Source organism: Lissotriton helveticus, chromosome 7 (genome assembly GCF_964261635.1).
Source record: "Lissotriton helveticus chromosome 7, aLisHel1.1, whole genome shotgun sequence".
NCBI classification, from domain to species: Eukaryota; Metazoa; Chordata; class Amphibia; order Caudata; family Salamandridae; genus Lissotriton; species Lissotriton helveticus.
In genome coordinates, this window is record NC_136068.1 from 99,603,674 (window position 1) to 99,625,892 (window position 22,219).

The 22,219-nt window shown below is 42.7% G+C and overlaps 1 protein-coding gene across 1 annotated transcript in view; it reads right to left on the reverse strand.

Moving 5' to 3' along the window:
• The window catches only part of GATA5 (GATA binding protein 5), a 104,703-nt gene extending 100,706 nt beyond the window's left edge, over positions 1 to 3,997 (reverse strand). The window contains exon 1 of the mRNA XM_078651607.1: positions 3,092 to 3,997. The gene's annotated coding sequence lies outside the window, so the exon portion shown is untranslated. The remainder of the gene's footprint in view (positions 1 to 3,091) is intronic.
• Positions 3,998 to 22,219: the final 18,222 nt, after the last annotated feature.

Below are 22,219 nucleotides of genomic sequence, written 5' to 3' on the forward strand. Positions count from 1 at the left end.
TTTATTAGACATTATTGTTTTAATGCGCTTGTTTTTACGGTATTTTCATATGCTCGACACTCGTTTTTTTCCGCGGACCTAATTAAAAATAAAGTCAAATTCTCATTTCTATGTGGAGAGTTTCCAAGGCAGTTTGCCCTTGTGGTGTATGGTCTAGTCTCTGGTGTATTCTTGTGGAATCGTCGCAGCAAAAGTACAGTGAACATTAGAGGGTAGAAAAGTTGTGACTGAAGCGAAAATGGAAACCGAGTATTGTTGAAATAAAGTACAATGTCGAAGAAAGGAACTCAAAGTTAAAAAAAACAAGAGAAAGAAAGAAGAAAAAAGGCCGCGGAGGAAGCGAATAAATGAACATAATTTTAAAAAGTGTTCGATAAAAAGTGTGATATTCCCCTGTCGAGCTGCCTGTTCCCACAGCTCCCACCAATCGCATCCTGAAAGCAGCGTTGATGCAGACGGAAGCCGAGCAGACCCATTTCCATCACTTCGGCCTGTGTCTAGCATGGACTGGACCAAACTATATATTTCTCTAGATTTAACATTTGGACCAGAGGAAATTTCCAGCACATTGAATTCAGGTTGTGTTTTATTTTGTTGTTTTTTGTGCTTAATTTATGTAACACACAGAATTAGGAAAATATACTTTTTAATACTTTTCAGCTGTGAAACATTAAATTTAGTCTGATGCAAACTCAGTTACGTTTTTCTTACTTAAACGTTAGTTGGGCGTCTCAAAGGGGTTATGCATGGACAGAACTCAGCTACAACGCATCATTTTAAATGATTTATATGCACTACTTACGTTGTATATCTTTAAAAATTGTTTCACAATGAATCTCCCAATGTTTGGACTGGTGCACACATCTTTCTGTGACAAACTGGAGCGACCTTTATATGCGGTATTGTGCGGCACTGCACCTGCACCAATATGGTGCAAACGGATTCTCCTTTTTTCACAACAAGTGCAAAGTTGGTCTTAGTTTTTCTGAATCCTCCCCGGGACTCGAAAGTTGACCCCTGTTATCACCCAAAACCTTCTAATTGTAATTGACAGCACGTCAGTAAAACAGGCGGCACCATTATCTACGAGAAAAGGACGGCTGACGGAGGGTGTGAGAAAAGTACTCACCGCACACGCGGCGAGTGGAGGTAAAAGTACTCACCGCACACGCGGCGAGTGGAGGTAAAAGTACTCACCGCACACGCGGCCAGAGGAGGTAAAAGTATTCACGCACATAAGGAAGTACCTACCCATCGCACTTGGGAGACGTACTTATGGGGTGAGAAAAAGAAAGCAGTACTCACCACACATGTGGAGAGCAGAGAAGTACTCACCACATATATTGAGAGAAGTTCTACTCGCAACGCACACGGAGAGAAGTACTCACAACGCAAGAGAAGTACCCAAACGCACTTGAATGACGCGCTTATGGAGTGAGATGAGAAGTACTCACCAGACACGTGGAGAGCAGAGAAGTACTCACCACATATAAGGAGAAAAGTACTCACCACATATAAGGGGAGAAGTACTCACCACATATAAGGAGAAAAGTACTCACCACACAAGTGGAGAGGAGAAAAGTACTCACCGCACAAGAGAAGTACCCAAACGCACTTGAAAGACACGCTTATGGAGTAAGAAGAGAAGTACTCGCCAGACACGGGGTGAGCAGAGAAGTACTCACCACATAAAAGGAGAGAAGTACTCACCACATAAAAGGGGAGAAGTACTCACCACATATAAGGAGAGCCTTTAGGCTGTTAACTGTGTTTTGTTCATGCGAAATCATGGTTGGAAGCTGACTGACACCAACAAGATATTTTGAAATAAAGCTAAAAGAACTGAACAACTTCGTTTTGGAGGATTGCTTATTGGAGAAATAGCTCCTATATTAATTGTTGAAATCATAGTTGTGATAAGTGTTTCTTACTTTTTACGCTCCTTCGTCAATTGTGTATATGCATTGTATCATTGAGACACTTTATGGATGGTGTGTCTCCATGAGGTTGAGCGTATCTAACATTGATTGTAGCTTTTTTGTATTAATAATAATTGATTATCTCTCTGTGCACACAATAAGACCTAACATCGTCTAATCTAATGAGAAGAGAAGTACTCGTCAGACACGTGGAGAGCAGAGAAGTACTCACCACATATAAGGAGAGAAGTAGTCACCACACACAAGAGAAGTGCCCACTGCACTTGGGAGACGCACTTATGGAGTGAGAAGAGGCGAGAAGTACTCACCACATAAAAGGAGAGAAGTACTCGCCACACAAGAGAAGTACCCCCTGCACTTGAGAGAAGTAACCCCTGCACTTGAGACACGTACTTATGGGGTGAGGAAAGGAAAAGAGTGCTCACCACACACCCGGAAAGCAGAGAAGTGCTCACCACACACCCGGAAAGCAGAGAAGTGCTCACCACACACCCGGAAAGCAGAGACGTGCTCACCACATATGAGGAGATAAGTACTGATAACACAGCATGGGTCAGAGGAGTGTCACCACACACGTGGAGAGGAGCGAAGTGCTCTCCATACAAGGGGAGAGGAGAGACGTACACACCATACAAACTAGGGAGCGCGCGGAGGAGGGAAGTACTCACCAGACACAGAACCTAGGCAGCGAGCAGAGGAGAAAAGTACTCACACCACACAACCTAGGAAGCGCGCGGTGGAGGGAAGTACTCACCACATAACCTATGGAGCGCGCAGAGGAGGGAAGTACTCACCACATAACCTATGGAGTGCGCGGTGGAGGGAAGTACTCACCACATAAACCCGGGAGCGCGTATAGGAGGTAAGTAGTCACCACACATCCTAGGGAGCGCGCGGAGGAGGGAAGTACATGGTGCGTCAATGAGAGTGAAGTACTCACAGCTACGTCACCGGGGGGCGCAGTGTGAGCCCGCCTGTGGCCGGCCAGCTCCCGGGTAGCGAGGACCAGCTCCAGCCGCCGGGGGCTCCTGCCTCCCCAGGGGAGAGTCAGCCCTGCCCGGGGAGGGCCGGGTCGTGACGGTACTCACTTGTCAGTCCCCTTATCTTGTAGCGGGGGGGGGGGGGGGTGCCTGCCTCTCTTTTCATCTCACCTGATCTCAGCTTGGAGTCTCAGCCGCGCTTCGCACTTCTCCTCGGGTCTCAAGGCGGTAGTGCCTGCCCCGTTTCTCTCGCCTCCTCGGGGCTGGAGTGCCTGCTGTGCTTGTCTCTCTCCTCCTCTGATCCTGGGCTGTGGTGCCTGCCGCCCAGCTTCTCTCTCCTCCTCTGACTCCTGGTCTGGAGTGCCTGCTGCTGTGCTTGTCTCTCCCCCTTCTCAGGTGCCTGGGCTGCAGTGCCTGTCTCTCCTCCTCCTCTGATGCTGATCTGGAGTGCCTGCTGTGCCTGTCTCTCTCCTCCTCTGATCCTGGGCTGTGGTGCCTGCCGCCCAGCTTCTCTCTCCTCCTCTGACTCCTGGGCTGTGGTGCCTGCTGCTGTGCTTCTCTCTCCCCCTTCTCAGGTGCCTGGGCTGCAGTGCCTGTCTCTCCTCCTCCTCTGATGCTGGTATGGAGTGCCTGTTGTGCTTGTCCCTCTCCTCTGATGCTGATCTGGAGTGCCTGTTGTGCTTGTCCCTCTCCTCTGATGCTGGTCTGGAGTGCCTGCTGTGCTTGTCCCTCTCCTCTGATGCTGGTCTGGAGTGCCTGCTGTGCTTGTCCCTCTCCTCTGATGCTGGTCTGGAGTGCCTGTTGTGCTTGTCCCTCTCCTCTGATGCTGGTCTGGAGTGCCTGTTGTGCTTGTCCCTCTCCTCTGATGCTGATCTGGAGTGCCTGTTGTGCTTGTCTCTCTCCACCTCAGGTGCCTGTCCTGCAGTGCCGGTCTCTCCTCCTTGCCTGCTGGTCTGGGTTCCCCTCTCTGCCTGTCTCTCCTGCTCCTCAGGTGCCCGGGCTGCAGTGCCCTCTTGTGATCCGAGTCCACGCTGCGCTCCCACCTCCTCCTCCTGTGATCCGGGGCCGGGAGTGCCCGCCCTGGGCGCCCGCACAGGCTCTTCACTGCCGGGACCCGCGTCACGTGACCCGGGGCTGGAGCGAACCTGCTGCGCGCTCGGGATTGGGTGCGAGCGGAGGAAAAGCAGATCCCTGGAAGATCTGCCGCCGCCCGGGTGAATCACCAGCCTGCCTGTCTCTGTCTCCAGCCCCCGGTGCCCAGACAGGGGGTCGCCCGCCCCTGGCTCCAGCCTCCCGGCCCCTCCCACCACTGCACTGTTTGACAAATTGATAATCCCAGTAGAACTCTACCGAGGGGGTTGGAATAGAGGCGCCCCGTGTTTTCTTGGCATTAGCTCACTCGCTTTGAACTGCCTTCCTGGTCCCCAAATGCACCGGGGTGGAAGCGGGCAAAGTGTTCTAGTTGCAAATAACTGTCACGGTGCAGGTGTGCAATACAGAGGCACAGGGAACACTAGAGGGGGGGGGAGAAAAATGAAAGAACCCGAGAAAGGTGACAGCTTTTATTTTAATCTGGTTGAGGAGGTTAATTCTCTTCTGGTTTTGGAATGCTGATGCTCATACTGGGATGTATGACGTTACAACGCATGCATTTACATCGCATGCCTTTACAACGCAGTCCATTACAACGCATAGTGCTTTTGGGCGCTGGATAGTGAATAGTTTAATTTACTATTCCAACTCCAGTCCCCGTGGACACCAGGGAAGGTTATTGGATAGTAAATTAACCTATTCCCTATCCTAGAGCGCCCCCCCCCAGAGCAATGTGTTGTAATAGTTTGCGTTGTAATGGTTGCGTTGTAAAGGCTCTGCGATGTAAAAGTTGCGTTGTAAGTGTTGTTCACCTTCATACTGCGTGTGAGGTATGTATGCTGCCGATCAGTGTTGAGCTCCCAGGAGCCATGTGAACTGGAGACACACTGGTACATTATACATGTTTATGTGTACATATATGAGCGCGAGTTATGCACCTTGACTCAGTGGAAACCACATGTTAGCTGCCGCAATGACTTTGCCCACTCCAGTTAGCATCTAACTATAATAATGGCCCCAAAATTCAGCCCTTTTTAAAAAATGAAAAAGGCAAAAACAACAATTGATGGACGGAATGTTGCACAATGGCAAACCATTCACCCCCAGTCACAGATCTAGGGTGGTGTGGTGAGCAAAAAAACGATGGATTTAGGCCCAGATCTCTGTACTGGGATTATTTATTATTATTATTTAGAAGTTTTCTATAGCGCTAACAAGACCAGAAGGTAGCAGAGCGCTTTACAGTAGAGGGAATGAAAAAGAGAACAACATGACACAAACCCAATAAAAGCAATCAGCGAATGACAATTTGGAATGAGGAAAAGTTCGGACAGCAGGACTTCTTGGTACAGGATTCAACGTTGATGAATGTATGACATTGTTCTGCATTCTGTCCATCAACTGTTGTTTTTGCATTTGTCACCCCGAGTGGGATGGGTATGCCCAGACGTGAGTCCCATGCTCTCCACACCACTGGAGTCAAGCTATCCTGGCTGATGAGGGGTGAAACCCCAAAACCGGTCCTAGGAGGCTTGATTCCGGTCCAGGGAAGACATGTCTTGGCAGTTCGGGCTGGACTGTTCCCGTGAGGCACAGGGCAAGGCTGATTTGCATATGGCTGGGTCCAAACTGGAACGGCATGGTGAGCAAAAAAACAATGGATTTTGGCCCAGATCTCTGTTCTGGGTTGAATGTATGAAACTGTTCTGCATTCTGTCCATCAACAATTGTTTTTGCATTTTTTAAAAATGAGAACCCCAGTTGGAAGGCCGCACCATTAGGAGTGTGCGTGGTGGTGACAGCTCCATCAACAGTTTCCGCAGTCTTCTGAAGGTGGGGGTGGGTAAGCTGGCTTCTGCCAGACATATTTGTATGGAGGAAGTTATGGTTGGTGGCGGCTAGTTGATGGGCCAAGCGATTGGTTTAAATTTGTAGTTCATGACGTAGAAAACCTTTTGCTCCCAAGGAATCTCCTGTCCAAGAAAAACCCCACCTGGATTTCTTGCTTTTGCCCCTATTTTCTTGTTTTGCCCCTGCTGCCGCTCTGCGCCCCTTCACTTCGGCTTGTTGGTTCTGTGGTCCATGGGATTGGCTCCAGATGCCTCGAAGTTACCTTTGAAGTTACAGTGGGTTAGTGCAATTCTTTTGAGGCCAATTCCCGCGTCCTCAAATGCTGGGACCTTGCAGTTTCGCTGGTGGGGTGAGGTGGTGGTGGACGGGCCAGTTTAAGTTTGGGCCCTCGTGTGGCACCCCTCTGGTGGGCACTATTTATCTTTTTTATTTAGAAAAAACTTAAAATGGCCTGGTGGGATGTCCCATAATGCACATTTTATTTATTGGTCCCCATGGTAAAGTTAAAATGTAGAAAAAGTAAAGGTTGACGAGTTGAGATGCAAAAACACAAATGGTGCAACGGAAATTGGAGAACGGATCCCTTTGAAGACTCAATTTAAACCCTATGACCTGTTAATAAGCCAATCTTATTGGCTGAGGAAGGCACACCCACATATTCTGACATGGTTCATCATCGCCACCTCATCCCACCCTTTTAAGATGATACCACCAGGGTAGACTCGACCTTCCTTAACCGCATGCGCGCTAGCGGTTTTCCCACTGCGCGCTGAAAATTTGAAAAACCCGCGTTACGTGACAAAGGCAGCTTGTCATGCGCGTAGCGCAGGTAACGCCCATGACGAGCTGGCTTTGTCATGAGCGCTGAAGGGGTTAAGAGGGAGTTCTTAGCAATGCTTATCACTGGGTAATGAAGGGATCCAGGTAATACTAGAAATATATCAGGGTAAACCTAAAGCAAATGCCTTTATTAGTAGGTACCTCAGACATGGTTAAAAACAATAGGTTCAATGATGATGGGTCAATTGCCCTTTGATCCTTTGAGGGAGTTAGTATTCTAGTTTCACAATATCTTCCTCAGAATTTAAAAGTTTCCTAGATATTCCTGATGTGAACCCAGCCCTGGTTCCTGTGGAACAAAATACATATCTCAAACACCCAGTAACATACACACAGCCATGCATACATACAGCTCTTATATTGTAAGAACACATGCCATGTTTATATCACTGCAAACCATAATAGGTGTTGTGTATAAAGTGCCGCAGAAGACTGTACGGTCTGAAAAAAGATGCACAAAAGTGCTACATAGGTCTGAAGTATTTTCAAAACTTTCCTCTAAATCCGCCTAATGTAAGCCCCATAGGGGCCGAGGACAAGTCGTCCTATTAGTCAAACTCTACTGGGTAAAAGATACTTTGTTGGTGAACACGGATGTGTAAACGGCACACAGCAAGTGAAAAGTAGATGGACTATTTGCACTTACTTCAACCAAAGAAGCACCAGCCAGTTTTACTTGCCACTGTCCTTGAATGTTAGCAAGGGATGGAAATCGTAAACCATACAAAGATCGCAGTAATCCTGCCCTTGATTGCCTCCATTTAGTGTGTTGAATTGTGGGATTTGCAGTCCAACCTCTGTAGTTTGTCCCTCTCATTCCTTGGTGACAAATCTGTTTTCCCTCCAAATGTCTAAACTCTCCCCTCTGACTCCTTCCCTCCAAAACTCCTTTGTACTCACCCAAAAGGCTCTTCCTACTGCTAAGACCTAAAAAAAAACCAAAAAAACCCTTCACCCTTTTATCCCTCCACTATTCTTTTCAATCAAAATTAACAGACTAACATGTTCACTTCTCAAATTCCATATTCCATATTCAACTATACTAATATGCTGCCCAAATAACTGAATAACATATCTACTACTCAAATTACTTCATATTTATACTATACTAATTTTCAACACTAATCCTTTATGGGTTCCGGAGTGGCGTGCTACTCGCCAGAAAAGCGCTTCAACACCTATCAGGGGTAACAAGTGCTATATGAATGCAAATCTTTCTTCCCCTTTTATCCATCCACTATCCTTCTCACTCCAAGTAACAGACTAACATCCACCACTGAAATTACCTCATATTTCACCGTAATAATTCACCACTAATCCTTTATAGGCTTCCTGAATAGCATGCGTCAACAAGCGAGTGATAAATAAATACAAACCTTTTTTCCTGCTCTATCCTACTGCTATCATTCCAAATCCAAATAACTGACTAACCTATCCACCACTTAAAATGTACTTGCATGTTTCACTATTCTAATTCAACACTAATCCTCTGTGGATCCCGGAGTAGCGTGCTACCCGCCGAAAAAGCGCTTCGACGCCTCGTCAGGGGTAGTAAGCGGTATATAAATGCAATTACAATAAGATACAATACATGTTACCTGTAATGCTATTGGTCGGGAGATTCACACCGTCTATGGCGGACAAAACAACTAGGGGAGGGCGTAACTTGCATAATTCAGTGTAGCATAATCACGCGGAATGACCCCAAAGAAATCATTGAGATTATGCATAATTACTCAAAAAGAGTCATTCTACTTTTAGTGCTATTTCTTATCCGAAAATGCCTCCTCGCGTCCAGAAATGGGCGAAAGAATGCATTTTGGTCTAAGAAACAGTGCTAAATGCAACAGAACATGAATAGCAAGTGTGCTCTTGGGGTAGGATTTTCTCCCAATTTACCCGCAACATTTAGCGCTATTTTTGTATCGTAAAAAGCCCCCCTCACATCCACAATGGGTGCGAGAAGGCATTTTGTGTTAAGAAATAGTACTAAATGTACTGTTGGGGTAGAATATTACTCCCCTTTGCTCCCGGCATCTAGTGCTATTTTCTTACTCCAAAATGCACCCTTGCATCCAAAATGGATGCAAGGATACATTCTGCATTAAGAAATAGCATTAAAATGCACCAGAACACAAATAGTGAACCTGAGCGGCTGCTCGCGGTTGCTAAATGTGCTCTCGCTGTAGGATTGTTCCCCCATATTACTCTTAATTACAGGAGCAGGCATTATTATTGGTAATTCTGTGAGACAATTAAGATGGAATTACTGAAAAACTCCGATTTCTCCACCATTATGTGTGAATGGATGTATTCTAAACTTCGCTGATACGCAATGCCATGGATTGTGGAATTAGGTGTCATTATGGGTATCCTATGGCACTATACATCTAAAATCAATCGGTGAAAGTTATTACACCGACCACAGGTAATCTGGGTGCCTAAGAGTATTAATTTAATTGCTGAACTCACTAAAACATTGGCCCTTTAACTTTTTTTCGTTCATAATAATTTTTCCCTTTCTAATCTATATTTTTGCAATTTACTGAAAATTAGGGCTAATATTTCCAAATAGGCCCTTTTCATTTACCATCCCTTATTACATTTCTTAACCAGTGTCTTCTATCAGGCCACAGTGCATCTGAAATCGACAAAACAGGCAGAGAACCCCCATCAAAAAGTGCATTTTTTAAAAATGTGCCTTCATCTTCAACAGAACAAAATTATCCCATGGTTTTGCTCAAACCAAACTATTTGCCTCATACTTACTTTACTGGACCCCAGATATATTATTTCAATTAAAACTCTCGAATTCAGATATCTGCTGGTAAACAGTAGGTGGTGAACCAAACACATATTTCTTTGCTGTACCTGGCTGACCCCTGTGCTAACCAACTGAGTATCATTTTTAAAGTCAATATTGATTTAGATTTTCCCACAATTATTCATGGTCCTCATGCAGCCCTGAACCTCCCTCCGCTCTGAGAAACAGACTAAGCTCTCCTTTTATTGCCAATCACAAATAAAGTAATCCTCATTGATTGAAAAACTGCTAATTACATTTCCTATAACACATGGAGAGCCTGGTTTACTTACCTTGAAAGTACTCAGGGCATATTATCAAGGGGGTTTATCTCCGCTTTTTTGGCTTTAAAAGCCAAGAAAGCAGAGATAAAAGTATCTCCCTATTACCTAGCTGTCGCTAACACCAGTTAGCGACAGCTAGTAGGAGATAGCGACCATCTTGGGCCCCACTTTGCATGTCAGTGATATTTATCACTAATGACATGCAAAGTGGGCGTGCCAAGATGTTAGCGACTGGAAACAGTCGCTAACATCGCTATCTCCTATTACCAACTTTTGGAGATATTCGCGCTAAGCGCGAATATCTCCAAAAGCTAACACCTGCCCTGAGCAGTTCTTAGCCATGTTATCCAATGGGAGGTGGATAACATGGCTAAGAGCATTAGCTCGGTAATGCATGAATATCGCGGACTTTTCAGCGATATTCATACATTGCGGCCGTTTTTTATCGCATTTGCGATAAACCTTGGTAATACCAAGGTTTATTTGCGATAAAAATCGCCGCAGCTCAGCGGTAAAATTTTGTCTCTAACCAAGCAATAGCGATAATTATCGCTATTGCTTGGTAATATGCCCCTTCAGATCTCAGATGAAAATTATGGGCAATCCCAAATTATCTCAGGAAATTTAGAAATCACTAGGGGGCATATTATCAAGGGATTTATCTCCGCTTTTTTTGGCTTTAAAAGCCAAGAAAGCGGAGATAAAATTATCTCCCTATCAGCAACAGGGTGCTAACACGCAAATTCGCATGTTAGCACCCTTTTCTCTACGCTTCCCCTTGCATCTCTAATGAGATGCAAAGGGGGCGTTCCAGAGAAAAATAATAGGAGAAATGCTGTTAAGCGACATTTCTCTTATTATCAAGGATTTCGCTAACCCTGTTAGTGATAAAAAAAAGCAGCGCTAACCGCGGTTAGCGCTGCTTTTTTTACACCTGTTATTTTCCTGACTTAGCCATGATATCCTATGGAAGGTGGATATCATGGCTAAGTTTGTGAGCCCATATCATCAAGCTAACGCCAAACTTCGAGAGATTATCGTTGGTTTTCCAGCGATAATCTCTCATTTGGCAGTTAGCGCGAGGATTTTTATCACCTCTGAGATAAACCTTGCTAATAGCAAGTTATCTCTGCGATAAATTCGTTGCTAAGCCTCGTTAGCGATAAATATCGCTAATCGTTGGTAATATGCCCCTAGATTCTTTAATTCGAGACCCGCTACATACAAAAGACAACTATTTCTAAAACTTGCCAATTTTAGTACGCTTCGAGTTTCGCCCACATGGCTGTCTGTTCTTCTTTTCACTCCTTCCTTTCTCCTCAACCTTTCTTTTCCACTGACTGGTATTTTCATGATTTTGCTGTGTCTTTTATAGTCCGCTGGACCTCTGTACTGTTTGAACCTCTAGTGCTCGCTCATGTAGATTTTGGGTTAATACTTATGTATTTTATCAAATTTATTTCAAGACATTCTGTTCATCGTCCTACAGTCATTTTTACTCGATAGAACTGTTAAATTGATTGCTGGAATTTTTAATATAGCTATATAACCTCAATAGGTTATGCCATTAAGTATCACATCTGATTTGATTACTGTACTTACTCCTGTACTTATATAACAATCCTGTGACTATTATGCATTTGGATTTTGTTTTCTTTATTAAAACTTAATAAAAAAGGTTTAAGGAAAAATAATCGATTGACAGGAATTCATTAGGTAACAGGTTTAGTTTGTCAGTGATTCTGACAAGTCTGATGTGGACAATTTGGATCTGGTGTCAAAATGAAGGAGGCGAAAAACTCTATCAAGAGAGTATGAAAAGATGGGGAGGGCAACTGAAGTGATTAATACTAAGTTTCCCCTTAGTTATATTGTCATTGTACTCTCTTAAAAATGAATATAGTAAATGGAAATACACAGAAGAGGTCTGTGGGGTGTTGTTGAATATAGTTATTCCTATATGTTATATAACATGGACCCATGAGATGTTATCATCAAAGCCTACTTTGTATGTTTGAAGTTTATAGATCCATCTTTGTTCTTTTTGCGAAGAATACTTTCAACATTTCAGTGGAAGGCCCACAGATGGCTATCTTCTCAATTGCCACGCAGACCATATCTCTTTCAGTGTCCTACGTCAATGTAGTGGTTTGTCATATGTATATGACTTTTCTCGACATCTTATATTGCTGCGGTGTTCACATATTCGTGTTTTTATTTTGATGCTGACCATGCTTACATAACACAAGTTGGAAGGGCATGTTATCAGGTATCTCAGGTGAGTCGAGCTGCAATTGGTGCATTATTTATGAGTATTTTTGTTATTTGCAATATCACCTAGCAGGGTTTATCAAACATGAATAGACTTTATGCAATGACTTAGTCATTTGTTAGTGTGCTGGGGGTCAAATCAATTTCCTCACAAGTGTGGCGTTTTACTTCTTTTACCTTACCGATTGGTCATTTGCCAGTTCTGTGGTTGTTCAAGCAATTTTTCAAGTGTGGTGGGGTACTCCTAGAGTAGGCATATTAAATGCCATTGATTGACTACCTTAATGTTATTTATTGTACCACTAGTGAGTCCAGTCCTTAATTTCTAAACAAAAACACAAAAGTGCAAGGGCCCAAGTTATTTTGTGGGAGGGTACTGCAGATTGCACACCCTGCCAGTGCTGCCAAACGCAGTGTATATTGAAGTTTTAAACAATCTGTAGATGTACTCTTCTAAAAGTTCAACTGACAGCACCACCATGTGGTGCACTGGTGCAAATAAGTAACACTACTGACAAGTAAATACCGAAGCAGAGCACTGGGAAACACTAGCCCAAATTAAGCACTACGTGAGTTGTAATTGACTGAACGTTTTTGGTTTCACTGGCAATTAAGTTTATGGCAAAGGGGCATCCCTGTGTGGGTGCTTCCCATTCTCTGCATTTTGTTGCACCCACATTTTGGGCTTTAGACTAGTTTAGGTATTGGGTCTACCAAGGCTTGTCAGGTCATGTTAAGGCTTGCTACTCTGACACTGTTGGTTCCTGCATTTTTTGGATCAGGGAGCAAGAAAAGTAAAGATGATAGAAAAAGGCTGCTCGGGGTGGAGTGATGCGGACATTGCACAGGTGATGGGAAGGCGCATTACCATTGAGGAGTTACTAGCACTCTTAAGGTCGCCTCAATTGACACAAGGTAACACTCTGGCCCCACCGCGGGAACCAAACAATGAGCATCCTCTGAGGGTAACTGCCCTACTGGGCCAGTGGTCCTAGATAAGAAGCCCTGGAAAAATGTAATTACTGCCCAAAGAGGGTGGTTGATGAGCCAGCTCCAGCAGTGGTCCCGCCCAGCATCAGTTCCACTTGCAATCACCCCAACCCTAACCCCAATTCCGCTATCTAAGGGACAGCCACGGGAACCCGCTTCGCAGCAGCCGGAAGATAGCAGCTTGCTTTCCAGAATGGAGCATGTTCTCACTTGGTTGTCTAAGTTGGGGGTTTTGGCTTCAGATGCTGATTCTTACAGCTCAACTTGATGTGGGGGATCAAAGAATCTCACTACTGTGAGGAAGTTAGTTACACTATTGTTTGGGCATATGCTAAGGTCTGTGGCCTGTACCACCAAGCCCGTGATGCAAGGTATGACTGGGTTGGGGGTAGGGAGCCAGACACAATGTCCTGATGCAAGTGGTCCAGGAGGCTCTTACCAACAGCCGTCTACACTGCACACACCTAATGGGCAGGGGAAGCTAGCAAAGAAGGACATCTTACAGCAAGGGGAGGAAAAGGCCACACCTGTCGCGTTAGCAGATTCTGTCTTCTTGTCTATCAATTTTGGCTACATTCTAATTGTTTAGGAAGTCGGTTAGTTAGGAGAGGAAGGAGTCTGAAGAATCAAAAGGCAGCATAAACCAAAGGTTGAGAAAACATTAACAAATTGGGTGAAGGGGTTTTCCACTGACCCATCTGTTGCCATTGAGAAATGGCTTTTTTGGGCTTTCGGTTTCCTGTTATCAAAATAGGTTTGACAGTGGCAACGATGAGTTTGCTGGAATTGTTTGGAAAGAGTGTGACAAGGCGTTTCAGTTTTAAAAACGGGTTTAGTACTCTATGTTTTGGGACCAGGTGGAAGTGAAGTGTTCGCTTAAGAGTGTGATGAAGAAAACGGGTGACCGTGGAGTGCAGCAGTCCTTTTGGCCATGATAGGTAGAAGGTGTGAAAAGAGGGTGAAAAACGCTTGGTGTATATACATTTTTTTTCCATGACCAGCCATACCTGTAAGTTTAAGCATAACTAATTGTGGTGAAAAAGAGAGACTGAAAAATCTAAGGAGATATAATGTAGATTTATTAAAGATTATGGAAAAGACCTCAGCCAGCAACATTCAACTGCACCCTTCCTTAACTCCTACTTCAGTCTAATAATAAGATTCTAAGAACCTTAACATCATTGCATTTTGTACATTCCATGCATACCACACACCTTCACCCTATTGCACAAAAGAAAACACAATAAGAGACAATGCAAACTTTACACATGATGTAAAAAATAAGAACACAAGTTATCAAAGTAATTCATAGTAATGGGTGATACATTTGGTACATACACAATCTTTGTCCATGCACAATCTTATGAATCATACATAATTTTTCAAGTAAGAAGGCTTTCTCCCTTCTTAAAGCCTTTTACTCACCATTGGGTGAGATTTAGATGCATTTCCCAAACATTTTCTATAAATAAAGAAGGAAAATGTACAATTGAAAAATGGAACACATTCTATAATTGTGAAGGAATTTAAAATTGGAAGCTAAAAATTAAGTTGCTATCCTCAGATTGATTTCTGGGAGAAAGGGAAGTGCATCAAACAGAACATAGTATGGATGATGAGTGGCCTTAATTGAATTAAGAAAAGCTATAACCTTCGTAATAAAACGTAGATTTTTTTATATTTGTTTGTGTTTTAAAAAAAAACATTTTTTATTGATTTTATGACAGCGGATAGTTATACATAGTACAATTCAACATGAGTAGAAAAAGAAAAAAACAGCCCCAGCAAAGCATCATTTACTAGATAGAGCAAAAAGAGAAAAAAAGAGAGAAATGAAAAAAATACAGTAGATTCAAAGGGCAGAGAAGTTATGATAAAAACTGGAACAAAGTAATTAAATCCAATTACAAATAGGAGCCCAGAGCTTTTGGCCAAATACCTTTCTTTTCAGCCCCTTTAGTTTATACACCGCATTTTCAAGTTGATAAATACTTAATAATTTGGACTGCCAATAATGAAAAGCTGGGGGGTCAGCATCTAGCCAACGAGAGGTTATACAATATCAGTATACCGACATACAAATAAACAGAAAGCCTTCTTCTTCAGTTGTTTTTCTGTCGATTTGATCTGACTGGATTCCAAGTATTACTAATTCTGCGGATATATCAATTGGTGTCCCTAAAATTATATTTAAAAAACATTGTACTTCCATAATAAATTGGGCTAATTTGGGACAACAGAAGAACATGTGATTAGAGTCCACAGCAAAATGGCTACACCGGCTACACTTATCTCCACTTTTGGCTTTCCATTTCGCCAGCTTAGCCGGAGTATAATATAAATCAAAAATGGACATAAAATGTTGGCTTTTAAATGGTCCATTAAATTAAACCCTACTAGCCAGCTCTATTGATCTAGATAAATCAACATTCCCAATTCCGAGGCTTCTTTGCCATTTTTTTATATATACATTTAAATTATCCTGCATTCTATTTAGCATCATCTGGTATATTACACCAATTCTACTTCTTTTCCTGCAGCTTTCTAACACATCGATTTTTCCCATCGTATTAGTGTTTAATAAGTTTTTCGCCTCCAAAAAACTCAGAATTTGAAGATACTTAAAAAATCACTTCTTGTAAGATTATATTTTTGCTGCAGATAAGAATATGAAGCACATTGCCCATCCTAGTAAACGCACCTCGCGGCGATGCCATCTCTGCATATAGGGCCTCTAAAAATTTCAGGCAGGACCGGGTTGTTCAAGAGAGGTGTATAGTAATTCAGGTCTATGCAACAATTAAATCTCTTTTTGAACTGTTTCCAGATTTGAAACGCCTATATCATAATTTAATTTTTTTTTTTTTTTTATAATAGCTAGGTTCTATTAATCTCATCAAGCATTATCGAGCTTCAACCCCCATAACCGTTTCATAAATTGATGGCCTAATTGATTCATCCATAACAAAATCTTGAAAAATTAAAATTCCCATAGATCTTAATGAAACTGCCCAGTAATATAGCCGAAAGTTCTGCACCCCCCAGCCTCCCCTGATCCTAGGTAGAGTACACCATTTAAGAGATCTTCTGGCTCTCCGGTAACCCCAGAGAAACCTAGAGGCAATTCTGTCTAGTTTACTAAAAAAAGCCGAAGGGAACAATAAAGGTATAAGCGAAACAAATAAAAAAAAATTGGGAATATTATCATTTTCAATACATTAGTGCGACCATACAGGGATAGATGTAGGTTATTCAGTCTCTCAAGAGTCCTATTAGCGGACTCTAGCATAGGGTCTGTATTGAGCCGTACAATGTCCTCTACTTTGGCAGATATTGTTACACCCAGATACGAGGCTTCAGCCGAGAACGCCACGCCATCCGGTCTGGCCTCAGTAGAGTGGATCACCTGAGTTTTCGAGATATTCAGTTTATATCCCGACGACTCACCAAACTCCTGGGCTAATTCTATAATTTTAGGTAACGCAGATTTGATATCAGAGGTGACGATCGCGACATCGTCGGCATATGCAAAAACTTTATGTTCTACTTGATGGATTTTACCGCGAGGGATACCGACTTCTTTTATTAATCTATTCAAATAGGGCTCGATGTACAGCGCAAACAACAGGGGGGAGCAAGGCACCCTTGCCTCGTCCCCCTTGTTATCGATAAAGGATCAGAGATCTCGGTGGCAACCCGGATAACAGCTTTGGGGTTAATATATAGCACCCATACAGCATTTATATATTCTATAGGAAACCCCTTCCAAGCCAACACAGACCACAGGAACCCCCAGTCGACCCTGTCGAATGATTTTTTTATATTTGTTTGTGAATTAAATACAATATGTAATCATTCATTCATTTTGTCTTTATTTCTATCAATGTAGATCATAAAAGTATACAGCAATTTAACACATAAAAAAGCAATATTCAGTATATAAAATATAAAAGCAGTACAATTGATCTGTTGCAATGAATTCAAATACAAAGAATTTTAAAATCATCAAATACAGTTCATTGTCCTATTGTTAGCTGAATGTAGCGTTTACGAGTGTGCCACATTGCAGTTAAAAATGTTGCCACTGCAAACACGATTGGAGGAGATAAATCTGTCTTTAGTATTCTATAATTTACAACAAGGGGTGGTGATGGACAGAGTCTCTGAATTAAGCAGAATACTCTCACCCAGTCAAGAGATCAGGGCTAGATCCAACACCGTTTTTTAGCTCATTGCACCATCCCAGTTTCAGAACCTGGCTGTATGCAAATTAGTCTGTCCCTGGCCCAGTGCATCATGGGAACAGGGCAGACCAGACTACAAAAGCCAATTCTTACACTGGGAAGGAAACAAGCTTCCGGGGACCGGTTTCTGGCATTTCAGCCGTCTGTTCATCACCACCCCCTTTTCTGAATCGTTTAGTATTCTATAGGCTGGAAAACAGTACCTAAAGCCAAGGTTTTTAAGAAGTGGGGCAAGCCAGTATCTCCTAGGTCTATGGTAAGCTGTGCAAAAGAATATAATATGCAGATCAGTTTCTCGGGGAAAAGAGCATGCTGGGCACTGTGTTGTAGAATGGGATTTTGCCCAGCGGTCCGTGAATGCCCTAATAGGGAGAGATCCATAACGCCACTGCATAAATAATTTCCTAGTAAGGGCAGGGCTAATGCTGTCAAGAGCAGGCTCTAGGTGGTATGAGTCTTTGATTTTAATGAACAGATTGGTTAAAGATCCCTCGCGTGTACTCTCAGTTGAGACAGATAGTTTGTGCTCGTAGAACACCCTGGAAAGACATTTACATGGGATCCTACCGCATGCGTTTCCAGGATCTAACCACAGTTCCGGTCTTCCCAGTGTCTCACAAATTTGTCTGATATATCTCAACCATGGGATTTGTCCAGCGTTAGCTAGGCGTAAGATCTCTTCAAGCTCTGACCTATAGTTAGATAGTTCTCGCTGGGTCCAGATTTTGCGCCAAAAAGTTAAAGGTTTGAGTCCCAGTTCTTCTGTGATAGGTCTGAGACCCAGATCTAGTCTCATCGGAAGCAGTGGAGTACTAGGTGGTAGGGCTGCCAGCTGCCTGATAAAGTTGTTTTCGCTAATCTGCAAATTCTGGGCAGTTGTATGACCCCATAATTCTCCACCATAGGTGACTGCCCCTCTTGCCTGCATTTTATAAATTTGGAGGATCACTTGTGTATTTGTTAGATGAATGCTTGTTTCTGTATTTTTTGTGCATTGTTTTGTTGTTCAAAACATCAAAAATGCTAAGGCCAGGCTCTTCGGTTTCCAGTAATGACTCAGTGGGCGGTCCTGAAGTCCACTAACGATTTAGTGGGGGTCACCGGGTTCCAGGAATGATTAAGTGCGGTCTACAGAAGCCTAACAGTTAAGAACTATTGCTTTATGGTATTCATCAGATCCTTCGTTGGCTGAATTCTCCCAGCAGTGATATTATGACCCACTTGTTCAATCTAAGACACATTAAAATAGCATTTTTCTAACTTAAGAGTAAGTGCACGAGATTTCAATCATTGGAGGCCTCGCACTGTCTCATATCATGTTCCTCTGTATTCCTACAGTGCACTAAAGCATTGTCCTAATAAATCTTGACCCCTTCAACACTCTTCAACATGTTGTCCATTGCTCTCTGAAGACAGAGAATCCTGATATTAACCCAAAGGACATCCTCATGTACTTAAAAGTACAAAAGGAGTAGAAAATGATGGCAAGTCTTGTGATTGAGGGCGAAGCTTGATTTGTTGATATGCAGATGTTAAACCAAGGGAAGAAATATGCTTGGTATGATGCAACGAGCTAAACATTTCTGTTATGTTTCAAAGGGGATTATGATTCACAACCACATATTTATTTAACCCTCTGAGATCTATGCACAGCCTTGCTTCACCATTGGCTTTGAGTGCCATAACAACTGGAGACAACCACTCAGTAGCTACCACTTCCCCTATGATGTCAATTTGCCATAATTTCTCATTCTAACGAGCCATTTCGTACCTTACTTTGGGTAAAGGACAAGGTTTAAGTTTAATGAGATGGAGATAGTTTTTGAGGCAACCTAATACAATTTTAAAAACACATGGAAAGGCCTTTTCATAATCAGAAGTTGTAGTAGAGTCATGCATTACAATCACACTTTATTTCAGCCTTACAGACAGTGATTCATTGGAATCTAGATTTACAATCAACTCCTTTGATAGAACGAGCTGATGATGGAATCACCTTGATCACATTTGGTGATGCAGTGCGCGCAACGAAATTCGTTTTATTTATTTAAATGTTTACTTACCTGTAAAACTCCGTAATCCATACATTACTACCCCCACCCTGCCCCTCCCCCTGCCCACGTCACCGCCCTACAAAAACACCTACTGCCGACCGCTACTGGAAATATTTAGGGGTCAATATCATTGCCGATATAGATTCAATAGTAAGGGAAAATCTGACTACGCTAGCGGTTGATACTAAGAGAGCACATAATAGAATCAACAATCTGCATCTGACCATAGTGGGGTGGTGTAATGTTTTAAAAATGATCAACAATCTGCATCTGACCATAGTGGGATGGTGTAATGTTTTAAAAATGATTTTCTTTCCTAAACTACCTTATTTTTTTAGGGCAATTCCCTTAGAATTTAACAAAAGCATGCTTCAAAAGTTCGAACAAATTTTTTCCCACTTTTTCTGGGCTTATTCTCAGCCGAGGAGAGCTTTAAACTGCTCTCTCTTCCTAGGGATAGAGGAGGGTGGGCACTCCCCAATTTAAGGTTATACTACTGGGCCGCGGTATTACAATATTGCACTGAACTTTTGCATGAACATTCTGATACGAGTACTTCAGGACTTCCATCTCCCTATATATCACTACTCGGGGAGGCGGCGCGAGGCTGTCTTTGGAGGCAACTAGAGTTTGGCTACTATAAGCGGGCCAGATTTAAGCCTCTGATGAGCACGTACAGGGTCGGGACTGGGCAGACTAAACTACTATACACCTATAAATAATAATATTAACAGACCAATCATTTTTGGGAAGACGTATCTCCAAAAATGGTATAAAGCAGGTATTTTAAAGCTGGGTGACCTAGTGACTTCTGAAGGAGTTCGGCCTTTTAATGACCTTAGAACTCATTACAACCTGCATGATAATCAGACTTTCTTATATCACGCCATAAAAGACTTCTTGACCCGTAAGTCGGGAGGGTTGGCAAATTTTGCAAAGCTAGATCTTATTGACAAATTACAGGGTTTAGTTCTACCATGGATTGGGTATATTTACTCAATATTAAATAGTGAAATGCCTGATGATCTGGGAAAGGTAGATGAAAAATGCCAGCAGAAACTAAATGTCCCCCGTAACACCTTTTGTCTCGCACTGAGCTCTGCTCAGAGCAATCTGTTGTCAGCCAAACTACTGGCTCAATTTTATAAGACAGGATTCTTCTTATATATAACTCCCAGCAGAATTGCTTAATGGGGATCCGGTAGAGGAACATTATGTCCTAGATGTTCTGAGTTCAGTGCAGACTCGGTACATATGTTCACCACCTGCGTGAAGTTAGAACCTCTAGTAGCAGTTCCTGGACAGAATTTTATTGCGGGACATTGAACTAACTCCAGTAATTATTATGTTGGGTTTACAAGAAACATTGAACAGAAGGAACGGGGGAGCTTTAATATTTGTAGCTATGACCATTCTTAGGATTTGTATAGCTTCACACTGGATAGATCCAAACTCCCCAATGTTTTTGCAATGGCTGGCTTGACTGATAGCAACTTATAAACTGGAGAGCGCCATCTATGCCAAAAAAGGCATGCGGTCTAAAAAAAAGGCTTAGAGATATGGGAGCTTTTAACCAGGTGGCTTAGACAAATGAATTCTTAGGGCTTGCCTAATGTATTTCTCATGTTGAGTTTTTGATTGTCCCTATTTTCTTCCGCTTTCTATTTAATGTCTTCAAAAGCTAATGATTGCTTAGATGGATAGACACTCGTGTGGGAGAATACAAATATAGTGTAAATCTGTTTTTTGAATTCCCACTGCTTCTAAAATGTACTGTATTTGTCACTGGGATTTGGGGGGTGGCGACGTAATAAATTATCCAGATTTTTGATCCTTTGTATTGCATATATATCTATAAAATAAAATAAATGAGAAAAAATAAAATTGCAATTCCTACGCATTCCTTATTTGCGTGTCGCAAATAAGGAATGGCTTAACATTAATTTCTTTGGGCCAAGAGGCCCATAGAAATGAATGGGAATTGCATGCGCAATTTGCTAGTACCCAATAGGTACTCACAAATTACGAAAGAAATTTTAAGGGTGCAAGGATGCCAAAATGACACTCTGTTGCACCCCTGAAATATTCATGTGTGCACATGTGACGCACATACATTCCCTAAGTGGCACTTAGAAAAATGCAAGAAAGTGAAGTTTTCTAGGAACTCGCAAATTACGACCAACTTGAAGTTGGTGGTAATTTGCGATTCCTTAAGGCAAGATCACAAATTATGGGTGCTTCCAAAAATGCATTTAAGGAATCGCAATTTGCGATTCCCTAAATGTGTTTGCAAAATAGGGAATTGCTAATTTTGGGATTCCTTATTTTGCGATGGCCTTTTGTGATGATACATCCCAAAAGGCTTTTTCCCGTTCACAAATGGTGTCACTGCCCCAGATTTACAAGGCTGAGCCAACACCAAAAACTAATGCAATGGAATACCAGGTGGTAGAATGGTGATACGAAGAGAAATTATGAATTCACACATAGAAAAAGCAAATCACCATAATAAATTTTTTAGGGGCAAACAATCGTCCCTTCAACATGGCGGCAGGGTGCCTGTGCTGGCACTAGGCAGCTTTTTTGCACCAATGCTAGGGGAAACACAAGGGTGCACCGTATTCTTGTGAACATGATGCATAACTGCATTTTCAAAATGTCAGAACACAGCGCTGCCAACTTTGGCGCTCTGACATTTTATTGTAACTATGCCTCATAGTGTGCCTTTCCAGACCACAGAGCCCAGCTCTGTGTCACATTCCATATCACAGTGGCCCTCAGCGTTTACGCACGATTGTCCAGTGCTTCTTGTGCATTGGACTTCATCAAGCCTATTTTTTTTTACTTAGACGGAGCACATCATGTAGGCC